This window comes from Acomys minous (genome assembly GCF_964271855.1).
Source record: "Acomys minous genome assembly, chromosome: 5".
NCBI classification, from domain to species: domain Eukaryota; kingdom Metazoa; phylum Chordata; class Mammalia; order Rodentia; family Muridae; genus Acomys; species Acomys minous.
The window spans coordinates 123080565-123104416 of NC_140494.1; the positions used below are offsets into that span (position 1 = coordinate 123080565).

Here is a 23852-nt window from a genome sequence, read left to right on the forward strand (position 1 = left end):
TCCTGCAAGCCTGTGTGTCCCTCCATGGTGCAGCACGCTCTCTGCACCAAAGTCCCCGAGAAGACTGGACACAGCATCCCAGAGGCGCTGACTGCCAGACCTTCGATGACCAAAGAGCACACGCCTCTGACAAGTTACCGTGCAATGCGGACGCTGCCACTCTTGGTCACATGCTTTGAGAGCCTCTCAGCACACCCCATGAGCCCCTGTCTTTAAATGGCACCATGCCTATACTGGCCTGTCCTCTGCTAGAAGCATGTGGCCAAGACCTGTCTCCTCAAACAGATGGCAAATTCATTGAAGGTTACGTCTCTGTGATCTTCAAAATGCCACCAGCTCGGGGACGGGTGTAGAAGCTGAGAGTTTGCAGGGACCCTAGTGGCTGACACTGCAGCATTTTGGTCGGTCCTTGGAGAGGTGAGGAAGCCAAGGCTTAGGGAGATGAGGCAAACTGTGATGGGAGGTCTTGAAGCTGATGATGGCCCAGGCCACATCTTGGCTAATGCTCCACAGTCTTGGCTAATGCTTCTTCTTCTCCTTCTTCTTCTTCTTCTTCTTCTTCTTCTTCTTCTTCTTCTTCTTCTTCTTCTTCTTCTTTATATGTGTTTGTTTCTGTTTTTTAAAGATTTATTTTTTCTTATGTGTATAAATGCCAAAAGAGGGTGTTAGATCCCCTAGAACTGGAGCAACAGATGGTCGTGAGCCACCATGTGGGTGCTAAGAGTTGAACCTAGGTTCTCTGCAAAAAAAAAAAAAAAAAAAAGCAAATGTTTTTAACTACTGCACCATCAATCCTAGTCACTGTACTGGGTGGTTTTATGTCAACTTGACACAAGCTAAAGTCATCAGAGAGGAGGAGCTGAGAAAAATGCCCCCATAAGCTCCAGGTATAGGACGTTTTCTTAATTAGTGATCAGTGGAGGAGGGCCCAACCCATTGTGGGGGATGCTGTGCCTGGGCTGGTGGTCCTGGGTCCTATAAGAAAGCACTGAGCAAAGTCACGGAGAGCAATCCAGTGAGCAGCACCCCTCCATGGCCTCTGCGTCAGCTCCTGCCTCCCGGTTCCTGCCCTGCATCAGTTCCTGCCCTCACTGCTGCTGCTGCTGGACTGTATGGTGGTTTGAATGAAAACAGCACCCATAGGCACATGAAGAGTGGCATTATTTGAAAGCACTAGGACATGTGACTTTGTTAGAGGAAGTGTGTCACAGGGATAGGCTTCAGAAACGCAAGCCAGAGCCTGTCTGTCTGTCTGTCTGCCTGCCTGCCTGCCTGTCTGTCTGTCTGTCTGTCTCTCTCTCTCTCTCTCTCTCTCTCTCTCTCTCTCTCTCTCTCTCTCTCTCTCTCTCTCCTGCCTGCGGACCCAGATGTAGAACTCTCAGCTACCTCTCCAGCACTGTGTCTGCCTGCATGGCACCATGCTTCCCACCGTGATGGCAGAGGACTAAACCTCTGAGCTATAAGGCAGCCCCAGTTAGATATTTTCCTTCTTAAGAGTTGCTGTGGCTACCAAGAAGAGACTTGATACCCTATGAGCATTTATAGGTGGAGTTACAGACATAGAAGAGAGGAGTAGGGGGAAAGCGGGAGGGAGGGAGGAATGGGAGGATACAAGGGATGGGATAACAATTGAGATGTAATATGAATAAATTAATAAAAAATAAAAAAAAAAGAGTTGCTGTGGTCATGGCGTCTCTTCACAGCAACAGAAACCCTAGCTAAGTCAAACAGATACGTGGAGCTATGAGTGGCACAAACCCTTTCTTCCCTGACTGTTTTTAGTCGTAGTGTCCCATCACAGCAATAGAGACCTTAGCCACGACAGTTACTGAAGACACACCATGACCAAGGCAGCCCTTACAAAAGAGAGCATGTCTGTGCTCCCACTGACTGAAGAGCGAGGGGGCTCCTCCTGCTGTGGTATTGATGATGGCAGATGCACAACTGGGAGGGACAGGGAAGGCTCCTGTGTCAGCCCTTACCCTCAACCTCCCCCGCCTCAACACAAAAAAATAACAAAAACAAAAAAGTAACAGTCTAGACAGGAAGACATCAAAGAGAACTCTTAAAAACAAGTGTTATAGGGCCTGGCATGGTGGCACACACCTTTAGTCCCAACACTCAGGGAGACTGAGGCAGGCGGATCTCTGTGAGCTTGAGACCAGCCTGGTCTACAAAGTGAGTCTAGGACAGCCAAGGCTACACAGAGAAATCCTGTCTCAAAATAAATAAATAAATAAAATGCATTATGGGATGCCAGAGGAGTAGCTCTCCACAGTTGATGGTTTCTGGAGGAGGTGTGGGGTGGAAGGGCAAGCCACTGAGAGTTTGGCCATGCTCCAGTGCACATGTAGAGAACACAAAGTGGACTTGGCTTTTTGTTTTGTTTGTTTTTTCTTTCTTTCTTTTTCTGTTTACTTCTTTTGGGGGGAAGAAGGTCCCAAAGGAGGTTGGACTTGGAAGGGATGGGGTGCATGTAGCAAATATAAACATGTTTTTGTTTTGATCCCAAGTATGGGACAGGGAACAGACTTGTGCGAGAACAGGTGATGTTTATCCAGTTGGAGATCAAACCACCTCCTGTGGGGGCTTGGTTTTTGCCAGGTGAAAAGCATCCTAGTACAGATTCATATATATATATCCCAAAACAGGAGGAGGGGGCTTTTAGGGTTCCAGCAGCAACTTTGGTGGAATTGCTGGTCTACTGAAACCCTGCTGGCTACACCAGGGGAATTGCTCCCAGGAACTGAATCCAACAAGGTCTACTTCCCCTGTTCCCATAAACCTCCTTTTTCTCCTATCTAGGGTAAGTGGGTTGGAAGGGAGGTATAAGTATTTAAAGAAGCACAAATAAAGTAGGTTTGGAAAAGTTGGAGCCTACAGCTCCATGATATGAAATCCCCAGAGTATCGATAAATATGTTATATGGAAAAAAGGAGAGAAAAGAAAGCATTTAACTGGGGTCTTCCTTACAGTTTCAGAAGGTTAGTGCATTATTATCATGGTGGGGAGTATGGTAGCATGCAGGCAGGCATGGCCTTGGAGAAAGAGAGAGAGAGAGAGAGAGAGAGCTCAAAACTAGCTCTCAGTGACACACCTCCTCCAACAAGGCCCCACCTCCTAATCCTTCCAAATAGTTCTTCAAACAGGGACCAAGTATGCAAACACATGAGCCTATGAGGGCCATTCTAATTCAAACCAACACATTCCACTCCCTGGCCCCCAAAAGCCTGTAGCCATATCATAATACAAAATGCATTCAGTACAACTTCAAAATTCCCCATAGTCTATCACAGTCTCAGGACTGTTTAAAAATCCAAAGTCTCAGGGGCTGGAGAGATGGCTCAGCGGTTAAAAACACTGGCTGCTCTTCCAGAGGTCATGAGTTCAATTCCCAGCAACCACATGGTGGCTCATAGCCACCTATAATGTGATCTGATGCCCTCTTCTGGCATGCAGGTGTACATGCAGGTAGAGCACTGCATACATTATAAATCAATCAATAAATAATTTTTTAAAAATTCAAAGTCTCTCCTGAGACTTGTAGCAATCTCTTAGCTGTCACCTCCTGTAAAATCAAAATCAAGGAGCCGACCACATATTTCTGGCATACAATTGCATGGACTCAGCATTACTGTTTCAAAAGGGAGGAAGAACCACAGAGAGGAAATGTTGGGCCAAAGCAAGACTGAAAACCATCAGGGCAAACTCCAAATTCCACGTCTGACGTATAAGTGCTCTTTAGAACTCCAACTCCTTTTAGCCCTGTTGACTGAAACACACTTCTCTCTCTTGAGCTGACTGCACACCCTGTCAGTGGCTCTCCTTGGCAGGTATCCCACGGCCCTGGCATCTTCAACATCTTGGGCTCTCTGGCACAATCCAGGCTTCTCCTTCACACGCTCACGTAATGGCCTCTCCTTTATGCAGAGCTCCTCTTCCATGCACCTGGCCTCAGAAAGTCTCCTTAGCTGTGGGGGCAGATTCTATGACCTCCTTTTATATTGTTGACTCTAAAGTCCAAGCCATGTGGGTGAAGGTGCCAAGCTCTGCTCGCTAGGATTGGAACCTGGCCTTCAATTACAATTGTTGGCATTTACTCTGATACTTAAGCTTCCTTTAAACATATTTTCTGGCGTATAAGATGACCCCCCCCCAATTTTTCCAGTTAAAATATAGCTACATAAGATCCATCACTAATAACCTTACAACACAGTCAGTACTAAACTTTCTTGAAATCTCTTCCGCCAAAGCCATTAACCCAAAACTCTTCAATTTAGTCTCAGGCAGATTTTTATAACAAGTGCAAAAAAGTATATATATATATATATATATATATATATATATATATATATATATATATATATTTTTTTTTTTTTTTTTTTTTTGGCCAAAGTATCACAAGCATGCTGTCCAGGCCACTTACTAATATCCTTCCCTCAGAAACGTATTGTGCTATAACCCCACAGTTCAAATTACCCTCAGCTCCCATGTCCATGTGTTAATCCCACTGGGTGAGAATAAGACCACTACCACAATGTTTGAGCCAAATCTGAAGCAAGCTTTATTAAATACTGGCCAAGACACTGGGAACTGGCCAAGTCCGTACCTGGGATTCTCAGAGTATGGTACTGAATTACATTAGCCAGGGTCTTATAAAGGCAAAACTCACAAGGCGACATACTTCCTCCTTCATCCAATCAGGGACAAGCATACATCCTGACATACTCTCTGCCTACAGATCTCTCACCTACTTTCCTAGTCCAAAGTCCATTGTCCACATTCTGCTAACAAGCAGCATGATCCGGCTGGTCACAGCAATACCCCCAGGGTAATAACTATTGTCTTAGTTACTGTTCTATTGCTATGAAGAGACACCATGACCGAGGCAACACTTACAAGAGAAAGCATTTTATTAGGGGCTTGCTCACCGTTTCAGAAGGTTAGTCCATTATCATCACGCCTGGAGGCATGCAGGAAGGCATGCTGCTAGAGCTGAAAGCCTTACATACTGATCCATTGGCAAGAAAGAGAGACAGAGACAGAGACAGAGAAGACAGACAGAGACAGACAGACAGAAGACAGACAGACAGACAGTCTTAGCTTGGTGTGGGGCTTTGGAAACCTCAAGGCCCACTCCACTCCAGTGGCACACCTCCTCCAACAATGCCACACCTCTTCACCCAACTGGGGACCAATCATGCAAATATATGAGTCTAGGGGGGTCATTCTCATTCAAACCACCGTATCATCTCTCTACCCCCCCACCCCTATTAAGTAGGTTTTATTTATTCTGTTATTTGTTCTTTGACATTTTCATACGTGTAATCAACGTGTCTTGACCACATCCATCTCCAACTTCTACTCTCCTCCAGGAACCCCCAACACACCCCCATACGCACATCATATCCTCTCCTTTTTTAACTGATAAACCACTGCATCCAATCATGGCTGCTGCTGCAATGTTGACTGATCTCTAGGACTTGATTTTGTGCTGCAGTGAGTTCATGGGTTCAAGGCTATGCTTTATCCCCAAAATAGCATTTTACAGCACTCCTCCTCCCCATCCTTTAACTCTTATGTTCTTTGTGCCTCTCCTCCTCAATGTTTCTTGAGGCTTAGGGTGAGGAAGTAGATATAGATGTCCCATTTAGGGCCAAGAACCCAATAGACACTTATTCTCAGCACTTTGACCAGTTATAATATGCGTTAACAACTGATTGCCTCTTTAGGCTGGTAGTTCCTATTGAATGGTTTTAAACATAAAGGCTACAAGGACCAGGCATTCATGATATTACTGTTCTGGTCACTGCTAAGCACCTACCTCAGGTGTCCATGGGAATTCTGTATACGTGGTGGTTTGAAAGAAAATGGCCCCCTATAAGCCCATAGGGAGTAGCACTATTAGAAGCCTTGTTGGAGTGGGCGTGGCCTTTTGGAGGCAATGTGTCACTGTAGGGGCGGGCTTTGAGGTCTCAAATGCTCAAGCTGTGAGCAGTGTGACTCACAGTCTCCTTCTGCAGCTTACAGGTCAAGATGTAAAACTCTCAGTTCCCTCTCCAGCACCATGTCTGTCTTCATGTCGCCATGTTTCCTACCATGATGACTGACAGTGGTGAACTGAGCCTCCAAAACTATGTTTTCCTTTATACCAGTTGCCACGGCCATGGTGTCTCTTCACAGCATTCAAACCTTAACTATGGCGGTCTAGTAAAGGAAGAAATGGAGATGGCCTCTTCTCTGTGTGTTTGGGGATCTTTCATCCCGGGGCAGTACCCACAGCCTGAGTGTGTACCGAAGTGGGTTCCTCCAGAACAAAATATTCAAAATAAGATGAGAGAGGGAGACGCCGCACCCTCTACACCACCCCCACCTCCCCACTCCCCCCCTCCCACCCCCCCACCCCACCCTCCCACCCATCCCACCCCCCCACCCCCCCCACCCCCCCCACCCCCGTCTCCAAGGTCAACCATCACCACTTCCACTTTATTCTGCTCATGAGTAACAAGTCCCCAGAGCAGGTCCCCACCCAGGGAGCAGTTAGGTTGTACTCAATGAAGGGAGGTGTATCAGAGACCTGCAGGGCTCCTCCACATTGTGGAACAGGCTCTGGAACGTCCTGTTGGGATGAGCCGCACAAACACAGCCAGCCCTTCGTTTCCACATTTCCACACCCAGTCATTCAATCAGGAGAAGAATGAAAAAAATTTTACATACATGTACATAAATAAAAACAAAATGAATCTTTAATACAATGTAGTGTCACACACCTGTAACCTCAGTGCCTGAAGGCTGAGGTAGGAGGCTCATGAGTTTGAGGCCAGCCTGGGCTACACAACATGACTCTATACAACAACAACAGCAACCACAAATATCTAAAAGCTATATTCTGGGCTAAAGAGATGGCTCAGCGGTTAAGAGCACTGGCTGCTTTTCTAGAGGGCCAGGGTTCAACTCCCAGCACCTACACGGCAGCTCACACCTGTTTGTAGCTTCAGTTCCAGAGGATCTGACACCCTCGCATAGACATATAGGCAAGCAAAACACCAATGCACATGAAATAAAAATAAATAACAATTTTTTATTTTTTAAAAAAAAGCTATATTCTATCATTTTTCTCTTTTGATAGTTGACCTATAAATTAGAAAACATGTATTCTGGGCTAGTGCGCAGCTGTCAACAAATATCTTTCTTTCTGGACTGTGTAAGAGACCAACAACATTTCAGATCCTATTGCTCCCTGATTCATGTTTGGCCTTTTCTGATTCTAAAGTCTGTCTCTGCTTTTTATCCAACATAACATGACTAGTGTAGCTTAAAGATATTTTCTTAGTCTCCTATACAGCCAGTTGGGTCTTCTCCGTGGGTTCTCTACTCTTGTCCCTCAGCCTGAGGTCAGGCTCTGTTCCCTTTCTTCCAGCAGCTGGTTTTGCCTCTATCGAGGTACTTCTAATAGCAATTTATTCTATAGTTCTATCTAAAATATTTCCTTTTTAAATTCTTGTTTTGTTTTGTTTTTTTTCAAGACAGAGTTTCTCTGTGTAGCCTTGGCAGTCCTGGACTTACTTTGTAGACCAGGCTGGCCTAGAACTCACAGAGATCCACCTGCCTCTGTCTCCCAAGTGCTAGGATTAAAGGTGTACACCACCACACCTGGCAAATATTTCATTTTTTTTAATATTTCATTTTTTTACTACAGCTTTGAAAAATGGCTACAGAGGGGCTAGAGAGATGGCTCAGTGGTTAAGGGCACTCTTAACCACTCTTCCAAAAGACCCAGGTTCAAATCCTAGCACCCACATGGCAGCTCACAACTGTCTGTAACTCCAAGATCTGACACTCTCATATAAACATGCATGCAAGCAAAACACCAATGCACATAAAATAAAGGTAAATAAAAATTTTAAATATTTTTTAAAAATGATTACAGAATTCTCCATTGAAATTTGCTTTTGCCCAATATATGCACAAATATTCTAGTGTGTTCTTTTTTTTAATATTTATTTTTACTTTTAATTATATGCATATATGTTTGTGCAGATATCCTTGAAGGCCACTCAGACACCCACTTGTTGCTGTGCAAACCAGCTGCTAACCTAGCTTTGTTTTCTTCTGAATACACTGTCATCTGCTTTTTAATTTTTTTCCCCCACTCTGGCAATTTTAAAAACCTTCAACTTTAGTTTTGTCCAGTTTCACTCTGATGAACCTACAGATGAATTTCATTTATTTAATCTATGTAAGACTCATTGGCCTTGTCTTAAAACTGGCTCTGTCTCTTTTCAGTTCTAGACATCGTTGGCCATTACGCACTAAACGATTGCTACCACCTCACTCTTCTCCTTCTAGAGTTCTTATTTTGTTTTTGTTGTTTGGTTGTTGGTTTCCTCTGTGTAGCCCTGGCTGTCCTGGACTCCCTTTGTAGACCAGGCTGGCCTCAAAGTCACAGAGATCTGCCTCCCAAGTGCTCGGATTATAGGCGTGTGCCACCACGCCTGGCTCTAGAATTTTTTTTTTCCTTCAAGACAGGGTTTCTCTGCATAGCCTTGGCTGTCCTGGACTCGATTTGTAGACCAGGCTGGCCTCGAACTCACAGTGATCCGCCTGCCTCTGCCTCCCAAGTGCCTGGCTCTAGAACACTAACTTGACGTATATATTTGGTCTTTTCTCTCCCAGATCTCTTAGCTTTTCTTTTGTAGCCCACACCTCCTCTTCTCTGTTTGATATATTCCTTCAGTTCATAGATTCTCTCTTCAATTGTGTCTAATCTGCTGTTTTACACATAAGCTGTGAGTTTTCGCTAATGATCTTTTTTTAGAATCTATCAAGTTCTTGCCGTCAAAACAAACAAACAAACAAACAAACAAATAAATAAAACCAATACCACCACCAAAACCTTTTTCCTGTTCATGGAGTCTCATGTCTTAAATCCGAACTCTCAGGAGGACACAGCAGGTGGATCTCTGTGAGTTTGAGGCCCATGTTCTCCAGGAAGGATGGTCTGGTTTCCCTCTAGTTTGTCCCTTGCTACAATAGCCTTTCGGTTCACGGTTCTCCATCTCAGCTCTGTCTCCTCTGAGATCAGCTTGCCTGGCCTTGGATCTCCAGCTTCGGCTAGATTTCTTGTGCTGTGTACCTTACCCTGAACCCCTGGGATGTTGAAATTCCCACAAGGCTCCCACTTCCCAGCCGTCGAGACAGCCCTTGTCTTTTCTCTTGCCCCAGAAGGCTATAGAGAGTGGGGTGTGTCTCTCCCTAGCACTTGAGGACTAGCTCTTAAGGCATGGCTGAGGTCTACTACTTGCAGATCTCAGCTTTGAGCAGAGTGGCCGTGAGTGTTTGTTGCATACCCTATGTGCAGTCTGGCAGCGGGCACAGAGAGCTCATGTAGACACAGCAGGAGCTATCATTATAAAGGATCAAAAGAGAGGCGGAAAAGGCCAGGTATGGTGGCGCACACCTTTAATCCCAATACTGGGAGGCAGAGGCCCTGTGAGTTCGAGGCCAGCCTGGTCTACAAAGTGAGTCCAGAACAGCCAAGGCTACACAGAAAAACTCTGTCTCGGAAAAGGAAAGAAAGAAAAGGTTGAGTGTCATGGCACAGGCTTGCAATCCAGCTGCTCAGGAGTCAGCACCTGGAGGGTCACAGGTTCAAAGATTGTCTGAGCAATATGGTGGATTCAAATCAGCCTGGGCAAAGAGGTCTTGAATTATATCTTAATGTTATAGTACCTAACGAGCTTAAGGTCTTCAGTCCCCAACACACACACACATACACACACACACACACACACACACACACACGGCAGGGGTAGGTGGGGGGGAGAGGAGAGAGCATATAAGGTAAAAACAATTTTCAAAATAGAAATTTTAATAACAAATTCAAGAGTTGAAAATAGCTGTGAAAAAATAAGATCAATTGAACCTGATAAAATCAATTAAAATGCTAAAACTTGTCAGGCACGGTGGCACACGCCTTTAATCCCAGCCCTTGGGATGCAGAGGCAGGCAGATTTCTGTGAGTTTGAGGCCAGTCCTGCCTACAAAGCAGATTCCAGGACATCCAGAGCTGTTATACAGAGATACCCTGTATCAAAAAAGCCAAATAAAACAAAACAAAAAACAAAACTAGAACTTATTAAATTAAAAGCTAAATTGATGATATTAATATGTGAGAGGGTATTTTTATTTAAATAATTTAATTCAGCTTACATCTCAATTGTTATTTCCTCCCTTGTATCTTCCCATTCCCCCCTCTGTCCCTCTTTCACCCTACTCCCCTCCCCTAGGCCTGTGACAGAAGGAGACTTCCTCCCCCACCATATGATCACAGCCTATCAGGTCTCATCCTGGTAGCCTGCTTACCCTTCCTCTGAGTGCCACCAGGCCTCCCCACCAAGGGGAAGTGGTCAAACAGAGGCACCATAGTTCCTGTCAGAGTCAGTCCCTGCTCTCCACACAACTGTGGTGAATGTGCTGTCCATTGGGTCTAGATTTACTGTATGCATTGTCCTTGGTTGGTACAGTAGCTTGAGCAGACCCCTCTGGGTCCAGATCCGCCAGCCTTGATGGTCTTCTTGTAGGGTTCCAGGACCCTGTGGGTCCTTCCACCTCCCCATTCTCCCATACCTCTCTCACCTGGACTCCCAATATGAAGTTCCAGCATCTGTCCCAATCCCTGCTGAATGAAGACTCTCAGAGGACATCCATATTGGGCTAGTGTCCAGTTATAAGTGAGTATATACCATGTGTATCTTTCTGGGTCTGTGTTAACTCACTCAGGATGATCATTTCTAATTCCACCCATTTGCCTGCAAATTTCAAGATTTCCTTGTTTTTAGTAGCTGAGCAGGACCTTGAACTCAAGACAACTTCCTGAACAGAACACCAACAACCCAGGCTCTAAGGTCAACAATTAATAAATGGGACCTAGGGGCCTGGAGAGATGGCTCAGAGGTTAAGAGCACTGCTTGTCCTTCCAAAGGTCCTGAGTTCAATTCCCAGCAACTACATGGTGGTTCACAACCATCTATAATGAGATCTAGTGCCCTCTTCTGGCCTGTTGGCTCACATTCAGGCAGAGTACTATATAAACAAACAAACAAATCTTTAAGATAAATATATATATATATGTGTGTGTGTGTGTGTGTGTGTGTGTGTGTGTGTGTGTGTGTGACCTCATGAGGCTGAGAAGCTTCTGTAAGGCAGAAGACACTGTCAACAGAACAAAGTGACAGCCTATGGACTGAGAAAAGATCTTCACCAACCCTACATCTGACAAAGGACTAATATCCAAAATATATAAAGATATCAAGAAATTAAACACCACCAAACCAAATAACCCAATAAGAAATGGGACTCAGAACTAAACAGAATTCTCAACAGAGGAATATTGAATGGCTGAGAAACACTTAAAGAAATGTTCAACATTTTTAGTCATCAGAGAAATGCAAATCAAAAGGACTTTGAGATTCCATCTTAGACCCATCAGAATGGCTAAGATCAAAAACTCAAGTGATAGCACATGCTGGCAAGGATGTAGAGAAAGGGGAACACTCCTTCATTGCTAGTAGGAAAGCAAACTTGTACAACCACTTTGAAAATCAATCTGGCACTTTCTCAGAAAACTGGAAATAGGGCTACCTCAAGACCCAGCTATTGTACTCCTTGGAATATACCCAAAAGATGCTCCACCACACAACAAGGACATTTGCTCATAACAGCCTTATTCGTAATAGCCAGAATCTGGAAACAACCTAGATGCCCCTCAGTTGAAGAATGGATAAAGAAACTGTGGTACATTTACACTATGGAATACTACTCAACTATTAAAAACAAGAGGGTATGTTTTAAAGCAACTCAAAGAATTATTCTCAGTTAAAATGTTAAAATGGCCCGGCATGGTGCATGCCTGTAATCCCAGCACTTGAAAGGCAGAGGCAGGCAGATCTCTTTGAATTCAAGATGTACATCGTAAGTTCCAGGCCAGCCAGAGTTACGTAGTGAGACCCTGTCTCAAAACAAACAAACAAACAAACAAACAAAAAACAATAGGGCTGGAGAGATGGCTCAGAGGTTAAGAGCACTGACTGCTCTTCCAGAGGTCCTGAGTTCAATTCCCAGCAACCACATGGTGGCTCACAACCATCTATGATGAGATCTGGTGCCCTCTTCCGGTGTGCAGGTGTACAAGCAGGCAGAAGGCTATATACATAATAAATAAATCTTTAAAGAAATAAACTGTAGGGCCGGGCGTGGTGGCGCACGCCTTTAATCCCAGCACTTGGGAGGCAGAGGCAGGAGGATCGACCTGAGTTCAAGGCCAGCCTAGTCTACAAAGGAGTCCAGGACAGACAAGGCTACACAGAAAAACCTGTCTAAAAAAAAAAACACACAAGAATAAAGAAAGAAACTGTAAAAAAGATAATATGTTTTCTTAAATTAAAATTAAAAACAAGAAGTTTGACTAGAATGGTCCAAACAGGAGTGTGAGATAAGGAGGAGTTAAGTAAATGATGAAGCCAGAAGATGGGCCTGGAGAGATGGTTCAGGGGGCAAGAACACTTGCTGTTGTTGCAGAGGACCCAGATTTCCTCCTAGCTCCCACACTGGCCGCTCACAGCCACCTGTAACTCCAGGAGCTCTGCCGCCCTCTTCTGGCTCCCACAGGTAACTGCACTCATATACATATATGTATACATATACATATTGGGATTTTAAAAGTAAAATAAGTCTTTCTTTATTTTAAAAAATAAATCTTTTACTTTACTTTTAAAAAAGTAAAAAAGTCTTTCATTTTTATTTCAAGACAAAATCAGAATACAAAAAGTGTGCTAAACATGGTGAAGCACCCTTTTAATCCCAGGACTAGGCAGATCTCTGCGAATTCCAGGGCGCCCTGGTCTACATGGTGAGTTCTAGAACAGCTAGGACTATGTAGAGAGACTCTGTCAAAGGAGGAGGAGGAGGAAAAAGAGGAGGAGAAGAAAAAGAGAGGGAGGAGGAAGAGAAGAAAAAGAGGAAGAGGAGAAGAGGAAGGGGAGGAAGAAGAAGGAAAGGAAAGGAAGAAGAACGAAGGAAGGAAAGGAAGGAAGAAGGAAAAAGGAGAGAAGTTGGGCAGACAGGCAGACATGAATCCCAGGATCCCTTTGGTAAATTGAGCACCTGTTCAAGGACACATAGTCTCTTTCCTCTTCAGACCACAGCAACCCAACTGTTTGATTTTATAGACAGGTAATCTGAGGCGGTCATTGAGACATGGAGGACCTAGCCTGGCTAGGATCTGGGCTGCTAAATATTGAGGTTCATCATTCTGCCATGGGGTGAGTGGGAGAGGAACCCCCCACACTGAAGCACCATGAAGGCGCTTTCTGAGGCAGGGGTTACCCTGAGGCCTGCAAAGTGAGGTCCCCACAGTGCTGTAAGAGCAGTGAGGAGGTGGCCTTACCCTATTGCTGGTATGGTCCCTTTGTGCTCTCTGCGTTGTGATGGGACCAATTGGCTCTTCCACAGCAGGACCAAGCCGTCCCTTCAGGGATAAAGCCAAGGAAGAAGCAGGCAAGGGACTGGTCCCTGGCAAAGGGAGGTGGAAATTTCCATGTGGGGAAAGAACCTTGGAGAGAGGACTAGAGCCCTGCCTGTGACAAGTACAAGGAGGCCACCTGAAGAAGAGGAGACACCAGAGAGAACAAAGGAGAGCTGTGAAGACTGAGCAGTATTCACACCGGCCCGTCATTCCTTCAATAAACAGCTCCTGGTGGCCACTCCATGCCAGGCACTTGAAGGGGGAAAAAACAGTCTCCTGTTTCCGGTAAGGGAGCTTACAGTATGGGTAGGGGAGACGCTGAGCCCTTACTCACTCAGTGGCCAGTGTCTGCACGGAAAACCCAGGGGGATGCAAGCATCACTCTGCCCTGACTCTCAGCTCCCGACATGCAAATCAGACACACTGCTGCCCACATCCAGAAGCAAGTAGTGGCCAATGAGATAAGACAAGGTTTAGGCATGGGCAATACCTTGCAAGCTGAGGGCTGAGTGATAAGAATGGATCATAACTTGATTTCTTTTCTTTTCTCTCTCTCTCTCTCTCTCTCTCTCTCTCTCTCTCTCTCTCTTTTGGTTTTTTCGAGACAGGGTTTCTCTGTGTAGCATTGGCTGTCCTGGACTCACTTTGTAGACCAGGCTGGCCTCAGACTCACAGCGATCCACCTGCCTCTGCCTCCTGAGTGCTGGGATTAAAGGCATGCACCACCACTACCCGGCTATAACTTGATTTCTTTAAAAAAAAAAAAACAATAAAATAAAGATATAATAAGGATACTATAAGATGCTATTGGTGCAGTTTCTCCCTTAGTAATAAGGTGTGTGTGTGTGTGTGTGTGTGTGTGTGTGTGTGTGTGTGTGTGTGTCTAGGTATCTGGGTGTGTTGGGTGTGGTGTGTTTGAGGTCCATCTGTGTGTGTCTGTGTGTGTGGTGTGTGTATGAGTGTCTTGGGTGTGGTGTGTGTGTGTGTGTGTGTGTGTGTGTGTGTGTGTGTGTGCTGACAATGGAGATTACCCATCACACCAAACACCCTACACATGGCTGTGAGGAACTATCTGAGACTCAAACTGCACCATCAAGGAAGGGTAAATTGCCTCTAACTTACACCATGAGAAGCTGGGAGCCAGAGAAGTAGCTCTACAGTTAAGATCATGGCATGTAACCCAGCTCCAGAGACCTCAGGCACTGCACACACATGTGCACACTCACACTGATGTACGTGCGCACATATACGTAAAATAACATGAACAGCGGAAGGCAAGGTGTGTCACAGTTCTTTGCATATTGATGACGACCAATCCTAGGCTTGTGTACACCTGGCACTCACACCATTTGCGTGAGGTAAAAACCTATCATTGCTCCCATTTTACAGCTAGGGAGACTGAGGTCATAGGGGCTTGAGACTTAAAGTGGGTCTCACACACTTGCCCTTTCTGTGGGGCCTCTTCTTACTCAGGACACACAGTGGCTTTGGCATTGAGCCTCTGTGAAATCTTCACTGTGGAGCCAGGCCTCTGCCGGCTCAGGTCAGGCTTTCTACTCCGACCCTTCTCCTTTAAGACACAGCCTTTCTCTTGCTTCCATGTGCCACTGGCTTCTTTCTTCATGTCCTGTGCCTCTGGGGTCACAGAGATGCCTTAACCAAGGTTTTGGAAAGGCTGGTGTAAAGATACGGGTCTCCGGAGAACCGTGGCCCCTTTGGCCCATGGCACAGCCCATGTGGCCAGGAGAACCAGGTGTCAAGGTCATCAGGGCTGTGAAAAGGACCGCCTCCTGCAGCTTCTCCTCGGGAGGCCACCCTAACTCAGAAGCTGAGCCACAGCGCCAGGCCCTGCGGGTGTGCTGGGTGCTGAAGTCACTTGGGCTAGCCGCCCAGGGAAGCCTCGCGGCGCAATGTCAGCCGCAGGCTCTTAGCCTATCCATCATCCAGTCCTTAAGACATATTAAAATGGATTTAAAAAGGCATTTCACATTTTCTCTCCTTAACATCCACATTATTACCACACATCGGCTTTTGTTTTAATTAAAATCGGTTTTGAAATCCTCCATGAAACTTCAGTGGGATTGTTAAAGGCGGCAATTTCCTTATCGGCTTCGCCTCCCCACAACATACTGTAATAGTTAGCTCGCAACAAAGCGCAAGTCTTATTAATTTAGCTCAATCAAATCAGCACCACGTTAATTTACAGAGCTGTAAAAATCTGCCAGTGCCGCTCTAGATCAGAGAACTTAGGGGCAGGCGGGACACCAAGTGGGATGTTTATTTTGTACAATGGTCCCTAACTGCATCTGCGTGATTTAAGAGCTTTCCGAGGCGGTGCGGATAATATCACATGCATACAGCATTGTGTGTCTATGCCTCATTACTCCCTACAGAGACCCAAAATCATTTGGCATTCAACTCCTGCCTAAAATATTTCCTTTTACATACAAATATTTTTCCTGCTTTAAATGGCTTCCCCATGTTAATTTTTTCCCTCCCTTTTTGGCTTGGCACTGTGAAAGAAGATTCTTTCCTGTATGGGCTTCTATTTTGGTCCTGCACTGAATCTACTGGTAGTCGTGAAGTGGGTAGTGGGCTTTCCCTTTCCCCCTGCCCGCCTTCTTCTTTTCATCCAAACAGGAAGCTCCTGAAGCTCCCAAGGATAGATTGTGGATTTTCTGCAGCCTGGCTTCCCTTTTGCCAACGTCTCCTCCAGTAACTAGACATATTCACTTCTCTGGTTCTCAGTAACAAAGCCGCAGAAGGTTGTAAAGATTCGCCAGGAGGTGCGGGTTGAGTTGCGCTTGCGCGGATCGAAAGGCACTAATGGGCCTGGCAAGGTGGCTCACGCCTTTAATCCCAGCACTCGGGAGGCACGGGCAGGCGGATCTATGTGAGTTCGAGGCCAGCCTGGTCTACAAAGTGAGTCCAGGACAGCCAAGGCTACACAGAGAAATCCTGTCTCGGAAAAAAAAAAAGAAAGAAAAGAAAAAAGAAAGGCATTGTGGGCAGGGAGCTGCAGCAGGTGACAGGGTCTGAAGTAGACAAATTAATCCATGGCTGAGGATAACTTTGAACTTCTGATCCTCCTGCCTCTGCCTCCAAATGCTGAGGTTACGGGTGTGCACCCCCATGCCTGGTTTCCATAGTGCTGGAGATCAAAGCCAGAGGTGCTTCATGGGTGCTAGGCGAACACTCTACCAACTGGGCTGCATCCCAGCCCAACCCTGATCTTCTGAGCCCTTCAGCTGGTGGAAGCCTTCAAGATTAGCTGTAGTGGGTATGGGAGCCTACCGCAGAAGAGGTTTAGCTCCACAGTGTGGTGTGACAGTGGTGAGTGTGACAGTCCCCTTCCCTTACCCTCCTCCCCCCGCAAGGCCACACCCACATTTTCAACATCTAACTCCAAATGCAGAACTAGACGGTGTTAGAAGACACAAGGAGAGAAACTGTCACCTTGAACCTGGGGGCGGGAGTGCTCTTCTATCTGCAGATGGCTTTCATCTGCTCCAGGACTGTGCACACCTGCTCCGGGGAGACACAAGGACACAGAACCCCTTGCATCATGGGTAGCTGCCAGCCTCATGACAAGCTCCCACAGGAGGAGAGTCTCACCTAGGGTTTTTAGCTTCTGAGGTCAGTGGACTTGCAGCACAGTGGCCGCTTCTGGTAGGTACCCTGGCCTGTCCATAGGAAGCCAGGGTCTGTGCAAAAGGTACACTGTTGATGTGGGGTTATTTGCAGTGTTCTTCCAACTCACTGTGGCTATCCTTGCCTTCCCCCAAGAGGCTCTGCGTCTATTGTAAGTCTGTGCTCTGCAGGGTCCTGTACAGAAGAGTGAGCTTCTGGCTGACCTGACCAGCAGGGGGCTCCTGGTGCCTGGAAGGGAGCTCTGTGTGTCAGTGTGGATGTCTGTCTCCCAAATGCCATCACACTTTTTTAAAATTTACACTTTCATTTGGTTTGTGCTTCTGTGTGTTTGAACATGCATATGCGCAGTGCACCTGTGGAGATCAAAGGACAACTTGTGGGAGCAGGGCCTTTTCTTTTCTAACGTGAGGTCCAGGAGTTGAATTCAGGTCTTCACCTCCTGAACCATCTTGTCAGCCATTTTGTTGTTGTTGTTGGGTTTGTTTGTTTGTTTGCTTTTGAAATAAGGTTTTACTACTATAAAGTTCAGGCTGGCCTTGAACTCACAATCCTCCTGCTTCCATCTCTTGAGTGCCGGGGTTTTCAGGCTTGCCTAGCTGCTAGTGCATCTTAAGTAATCACAGCACAGGAAGCCCATTTAGGGGCTCACCACTCCTTATGGGAACCCATGGCAGTCTCTTCTGGAGAGCGATGCCAGTTCATTACCTATGGCCACCCATCCTGTCCCATCTGCTCAAGACCACAAGGTCCCAGACAGCCTAGGGTCAGAGGGCCTGATGTTTGTACCAGGGCTCCAACTCCAATTGGTTGGCAGAGCAGGGGACATGGCAGTTTCCCTGGGTGGAATGGCCTCCCCTCACCTAGGCATGGAGAAGCAGAGATGAGGTTAAAAAGGCGGTTGTGGGGGAACTGAGACCGAGGCCTGCACAGGGCGCTGAGTGCTGCCCTCCAGACCTCTGTGAGGAATAGAGCGTGGAACATTCCAGCATTGGGTGCATTTCTAGGCAAATTTCAACCTTGTGCTGGGATTGACCACCTCCCTTGGGAGGCAGGCATTGAGAATCTACAGGGGAAAGGCTCAGAAAGATTCCACGGCTGCCGGTAGAGTCCTGCCAAGAGCCTCATCAAAGATTTAACAATAGTTGGGGGGCCATATACAGTGAGCTAGTATTGGGCTAAGCTCTGAAAAGGAGCCTCTTTTGTTTTGATGTTTATGTAGGGGGGTGGTATTTGTTTGTTTTAGAGAGAGAAGGAGAAAGAGAGAGGCAGAGAGAGAGAGAGAGGCAGAGAAAGAGTGTGTTTCACGTGGCCTCAAACTCACTATGTAACTGAGGCTGTCCTCAAAATCCCAATCCTCCTGCCTCAGGCTTCTGAGTGCTGGAGTTGCTGGTGTGTGCTGCTATGCTCAGCTCTGAAAGCATTCTGGACGGACTCGCACTCCTCAGGAGCCTGCAGCCTGTGGCATCTTCAGCCTCTAGCCACACCCTTTGTTCTGATGAGTAAGTGCCTCATGGAGACTGGCTTTTCAGGATGGGCCCAGGAGGTGGCCTGGAGGACAGGCTGATGAAGAGCCCTAGGTACCTCAGGGCCAGGCATGGGGAAGAACCAGTCTGGAGATTTTAACAGCCAGAGAGATACAAGGTCCTTGCTTAGCAGCTTTTAAAATGGTTTCCCTTGCCCAAGGCCTCCTGCCAGGTCATACATAGGGTGCCTCTGTGGAAGGTGGAAGGTGGTGCCCTCTTGGGGAAGACCAGACCACAGGATGGCAGAGCACTGAGTGGATCACAGACAGGCCATGTGTGACAGCGCACGGAGCCTCTGGCTAACACGCTTGTACAGTGAAAACCTACACAGCATAGTTAGTGGTTCTGCCACATGGCCAAACTTCCTGGACACATTTTAGTTCTTTTGTGAGACGACTCAGGCCTCGGCTTCCCTTTAACCATTTAGATCAGCCCCATAGCTAAGCCAAGACTTCCCCCCCACCCCCAGAGATGAAGAAAGCTGTATTCTAACTCAGCTTTTCACACCACGCCCACCTCCCCCTCTCCTCAGAGGGGACAGGAGATGGCAGGGCAGGAGAGAGGACCCCAGCTTCCTTTGGCAGGCGTCTCCAAGCCTCCCTTCCTCATATAGCTCTGTATTTGTTTGTTTGGGGGCGTGTTTTGTTTTGAAAGAGAGAAAGAAAGCCCATGAACTTGGTTGGGTAGGGAAGTGAAGAAGATCTGGGAAGACTTGAAACATGATCCAAATACATTGTATAATTTTTTTTTAAAGTTTAAATTTGAGAGAGAGAGAGAGAGAGAGAGAGAGAGAGAGAGAGAGAGAGAGAGAGAGAGAGGAGGCTTCCTAAAGAAGTAGAACCTTCCATCCAGTGGCAGATGGCGGATAAGTACGAATGGTAAATAGTTTTAATTACTGCATAATGTAAGTGAGACCATAAAGGAGAGACAGTGCGGGCAAGCTGCCGACGCTGAGGCCCCGAAACTGTTGTGGGGCCCAATTTGTCTGGCATGTGCTGTTCTCAGTCTTGGGAGGGCTTTAAAGAGAACGCTGGAAATATTAATTGCCCGCCTTGCTGGCCCATCCGTCTTCACAACCGAGCAACACGCTTTTTTAATTTCAGGGGAATCGTTTTCAAATGGGAATCATGCAAATGAGTATTTTAGCTATTCATTTGTTTTACTGCGAGCGCTTTGTGAGCAAATGGCCTACAGCTTGCAATGAATTAAAAGACATGGGCACCGGAGACCGATTTTTAATACAAAGTCTTGACTGGGAGACGACCCCGACCAGCGGCACAGAAAATGTTGGCATAGCAACTTTGGGCATTTTCATGCAAATTGGCTTCTATATAGATGATACGAATGCAATGTTTTCCTTCAACTAATCATCATAAAATTAGTTTCACTATATTTAAATGCCTCCACTTAATGCATTATATCCATATGCATGAAATTGCCTCCGCTAATGTAGTACATAAAATGCCAGAGATACAATGAATAGCCAAATTGCACGCGGCTATGTTATCTCCCATTAAAGTAGCTCCCCTCCCCCATCTTCTTTTTCTTTTTTTTCCTTTTTCTCTCTCTTTTTTTTTCCTTCTCTTTTTCCGTGGGTGTGGGTGTTCCTGAGTGTGCGGGTGCCAAAGGCATGTATCACAAATTGCTATTAACACACGCAAAGTCCTCTGCAGTTAAGTAACAGATTGTACCTCAGTCTTAACAGAAGCCAATCAGGGGAGGGATGGGTCTGGGCGTGGCCTCCTAGGCTGTCTGACCTTCCATAGGAAGGGTCTAGAATCCCAAGAGAGCACAGAGCAAAGAGTCTCGACCCCCACCTCACCCCCCACCCTGATTCCACCCTCACCCCGCGTGCGCGCGCGCGCGCGCGCACACACACACACACACACACACACACACACACACACACACACGTTTTAATGGGGAAGCCTGGGAAGGGTGTGTCTGAGTGAAACTTGCAGACCCAGGATCCTATCAGAGATGGTAAAATGTGGAGCCTCTCTCCCAAAAGTCTACCTTGTGCCTCCAGAAGCAAGAACTCTGAGGGACATGACCCGAGCCAGTCTCTGAGAAAAGGCTATAGAGGAAGAAAGGAGTGCCCACGAGGAGGAGGAGTATCCGGAAGTCTAGCCTTCATGCCTTGTGGTCCCCGAAGCTAAGAAACACATCCCAGCTCCCAGTGACCCGAAAGATAATGGACTTATAACCTTTGCCCTCTAGTTCCCAAGCTGCACGTTGCTCTGTACCAGAACGCCCCCTGCAGGTTGTATGCAGGAATGGCAGGGACGGGTGTCTTTTAGTTGGAACATGAGACAGGCTGCTTGAGTCCTCATCCATGTCTGACACCCTTTGCTATGGCTTCCAAACTCCTCCCCACCCCACCCCCTAGGTCAAGAGGGCTTCATATGAGCAGAGGATAGCTTCCCAACTTGCTATCCGTGCCCCTATTCCCTTTGTTCCACAGAGGAAATATAGCCAGGCTCCTGCCTTGGAGGGTTTGGCCTCTGACTTAATACAGACTTAATTACAATCAGAAGCAAAAGGTTAGCCGGGGCGGTGGTGGCTCATGCCTTTAATCCCAGCACTCGGGAGGCAGAGGCAGGCGGATCGCTGTGAGTTCGAGGCCAGCCTGGTCTACAAAGCGAGTCCAGGATGGCCTAGGCTAACACAGAGAGACCCTGTCTGTCTCGGAGGAAAAAAAACAAAAACAAAAACAAAACAAAAAACAAAAGCAAACAAACAAAAAAAACCAAACCAGAAGCAGAAGATTATACTAGACAAATGCAAGCGTCTTTCCCAGCTAGAGATGGGGCTGCGCCTCAGCATATCCTGCTCCTGCTCCTTAGGGCACTTGGGTTTTGCCTACAAAGGGGTGGCATCTTTATAAAATGCATTAGAAGGTGGGTATGGTGGTGCACACCTTTGAACCCAGCACTCAGGAGGCAGAGGTGGGTGGGTCACTGTGAGTTTGAGGCCAACCTGGTCTACACAGTGAGTTCAGACCAGCCAGGCCTACAGAGATACCCTGTCTAAAAGAAAAGAGAATGCATTTAGGTCCTGTATTTGATGACACTGTTTGGGGAGGTTGTGGAATCTTTAGGAGGTGGGCCCTCCCTGGAGGAAGCAATTCACTAGGGGCTGTCTTTGATGGTTTACAGCCTTGCACTACTTCAAGTTGGCTCTCTGCCTCCTGTGTGTGGTTAAGATGTGATCAGCTGTTTTCCTGCTCCCACCACTATGCCTGCCTGCTGCCATGCCTCCCTGCCATTAAACCCTCTCCTTCTGGAACCCTGGGGGCAAATTGCTCATCACAGCAACAGAAAAGTAACTAATACCTACAGCAACAATTCCACGCCTGGGTGTACAACCAGAACAGTTGAAAGCAGGGTCCTGAAGACACTTACACACCTGTGTTCATGGCAGCACAGCTCACAGGAGACAGTAGTGGGGGCCGCTCAGATGTTTATTAATAGATCCAGAAATGAACAGGTGAGCAATGTGGGATGGGAGACTGACAGACAGACAGACAGACACACTATGGAATGGTACCAGGCCTTAAAAATGACGAAAACTTGGTCAGGCACACGCCTGTAATCCCAGCACTCAGGGAGACAGAGGCAGGTGGATCTCTGTGAGTTTGAGGTCAACCTGGTCTACAAAGAGAGTTACAGGACAGCCAAGGCTACACAGAGAAACCCTGTCTCAAAAAGAAGAAGGAGGAGGAGAAGGAGGAAGGAGGAGGAGAAGGAGGAAGGAGGAGGAGAAGGAGAAGAAATTTTGACATATGCTACCATGTGGATGAGCACACTGAGAACATCACGCTATGTAAAATAAGACAGTCGCAGAAAAGCAAGGCTGTGTGACTCCACCTCTACGCAGCACCTAGAATTAATCAACTAGTGAGAGACTGGAAATATGATGTGAATTTTAGGGGAGAGGGGAGGAGTTAGTGTTTAATGGATTCAGTTTCAATCTGGAAATCATGTGAAAGTTCTAGAGACGCTGGTTTCACAGCCATGTAAATGACTTAGTCTAACGAAGATGAACACTCTGAAGAGGTTTCCATGGTGAGTTTTGTTATGTATGTACCATCTACTGCTATTAAAAACTTTGAAAAGTGCTGGGCAGTGGTGGCGCACGCCTTTAATCCCAGCACTCGGGAGGCAGAGACAGGTGGATCTCTGTGAGTTCAAGGCCAACCTGGGCTACAGATCTACAAAGTAAGTTCCAGGATAACCATGGCTACACAGAGAAAGCCCTGTCTCAAACAAACAAACAAACAAACAAAAAACCTTTGAAAAGAAAGCTTGGCAAGATGGCTCAGCAGGTAAGGTGGCTTGCTGCCACAGCTGAGAAACTGGTTCAATACCCAGAACCCACGAGGTGGGAGAAGAGAGCTGAGCTGACGCCGATAAATTTTTCTGCCTTATATCTTGCTCCAGATGCCAAGTGCTCCTCCGAATCTAGGGACAAAACTGTCTGGGAACCTTCATGGACAACAGCTTCGCTTTGCCAACACACGAGTTCTTTCCTCCTTTCCTTTCCTCTCCATACATGTTCTTGTCCACCTGGAACTGCTTATGACCACTGTGACGCTACCAACACTGAGCTAAGCTGACACACTCTTGCAAATGAGTTATGCTGAGCCTTAACCAACCACAGTTGTTCTAACCAAACCTTACCCCATAAAGTTCTCACAGCAGCCACCAGGGGTCAGGGGCTAGAGACCCGGATCTAGGTGGATTATGTCAAGTACTGTCCCCTAGTGGCCATGATGAGATATGCAGGCACAGCTTGTTGCAATCAACCAGGACTCAATGCACATCCCTATTGAAAGTCAGCGGAGGCAGCATTGGCGCCTCCCAGCACTTGGGAGACAGAGGAAGGCGGATTTCTGTGAGTTCAAGGCCAGCCTGGTCTACAAAGCAAGCCCAGGACAGGCAAGGCTACAGAAAAACTCGAAAACAAAACAAAAATGAAAAGCCGCCTCTTTAATAAGGGTCTGCAAGAGTAATGGCTCCAATGCTCCCCTTGGGCTTTGTTTTAAGTATAATCATCCTCCAGCCCTGGGCTATGGGTTCTAGTCCTGAGCTGGATCAACCGCTCTCCAACCACTGACAGATCAAGGTGGGACCAAAGATTCCAGTTAATCT

The 23852-nt window shown here is 46.7% G+C and overlaps 1 long non-coding RNA gene across 1 annotated transcript in view; it reads right to left on the reverse strand.

Annotated features, from left to right (window-relative positions):
* Window positions 1-212: 212 nt before the first annotated feature.
* The window catches only part of LOC311598657, a 46720-nt gene continuing 23080 nt past the window's right edge, over window positions 213-23852 (reverse strand). Inside the window, exon 3 of the long non-coding RNA XR_014779617.1 lies at window positions 213-739. This is a non-coding gene — a long non-coding RNA (uncharacterized lncRNA). The remainder of the gene's footprint in view (window positions 740-23852) is intronic.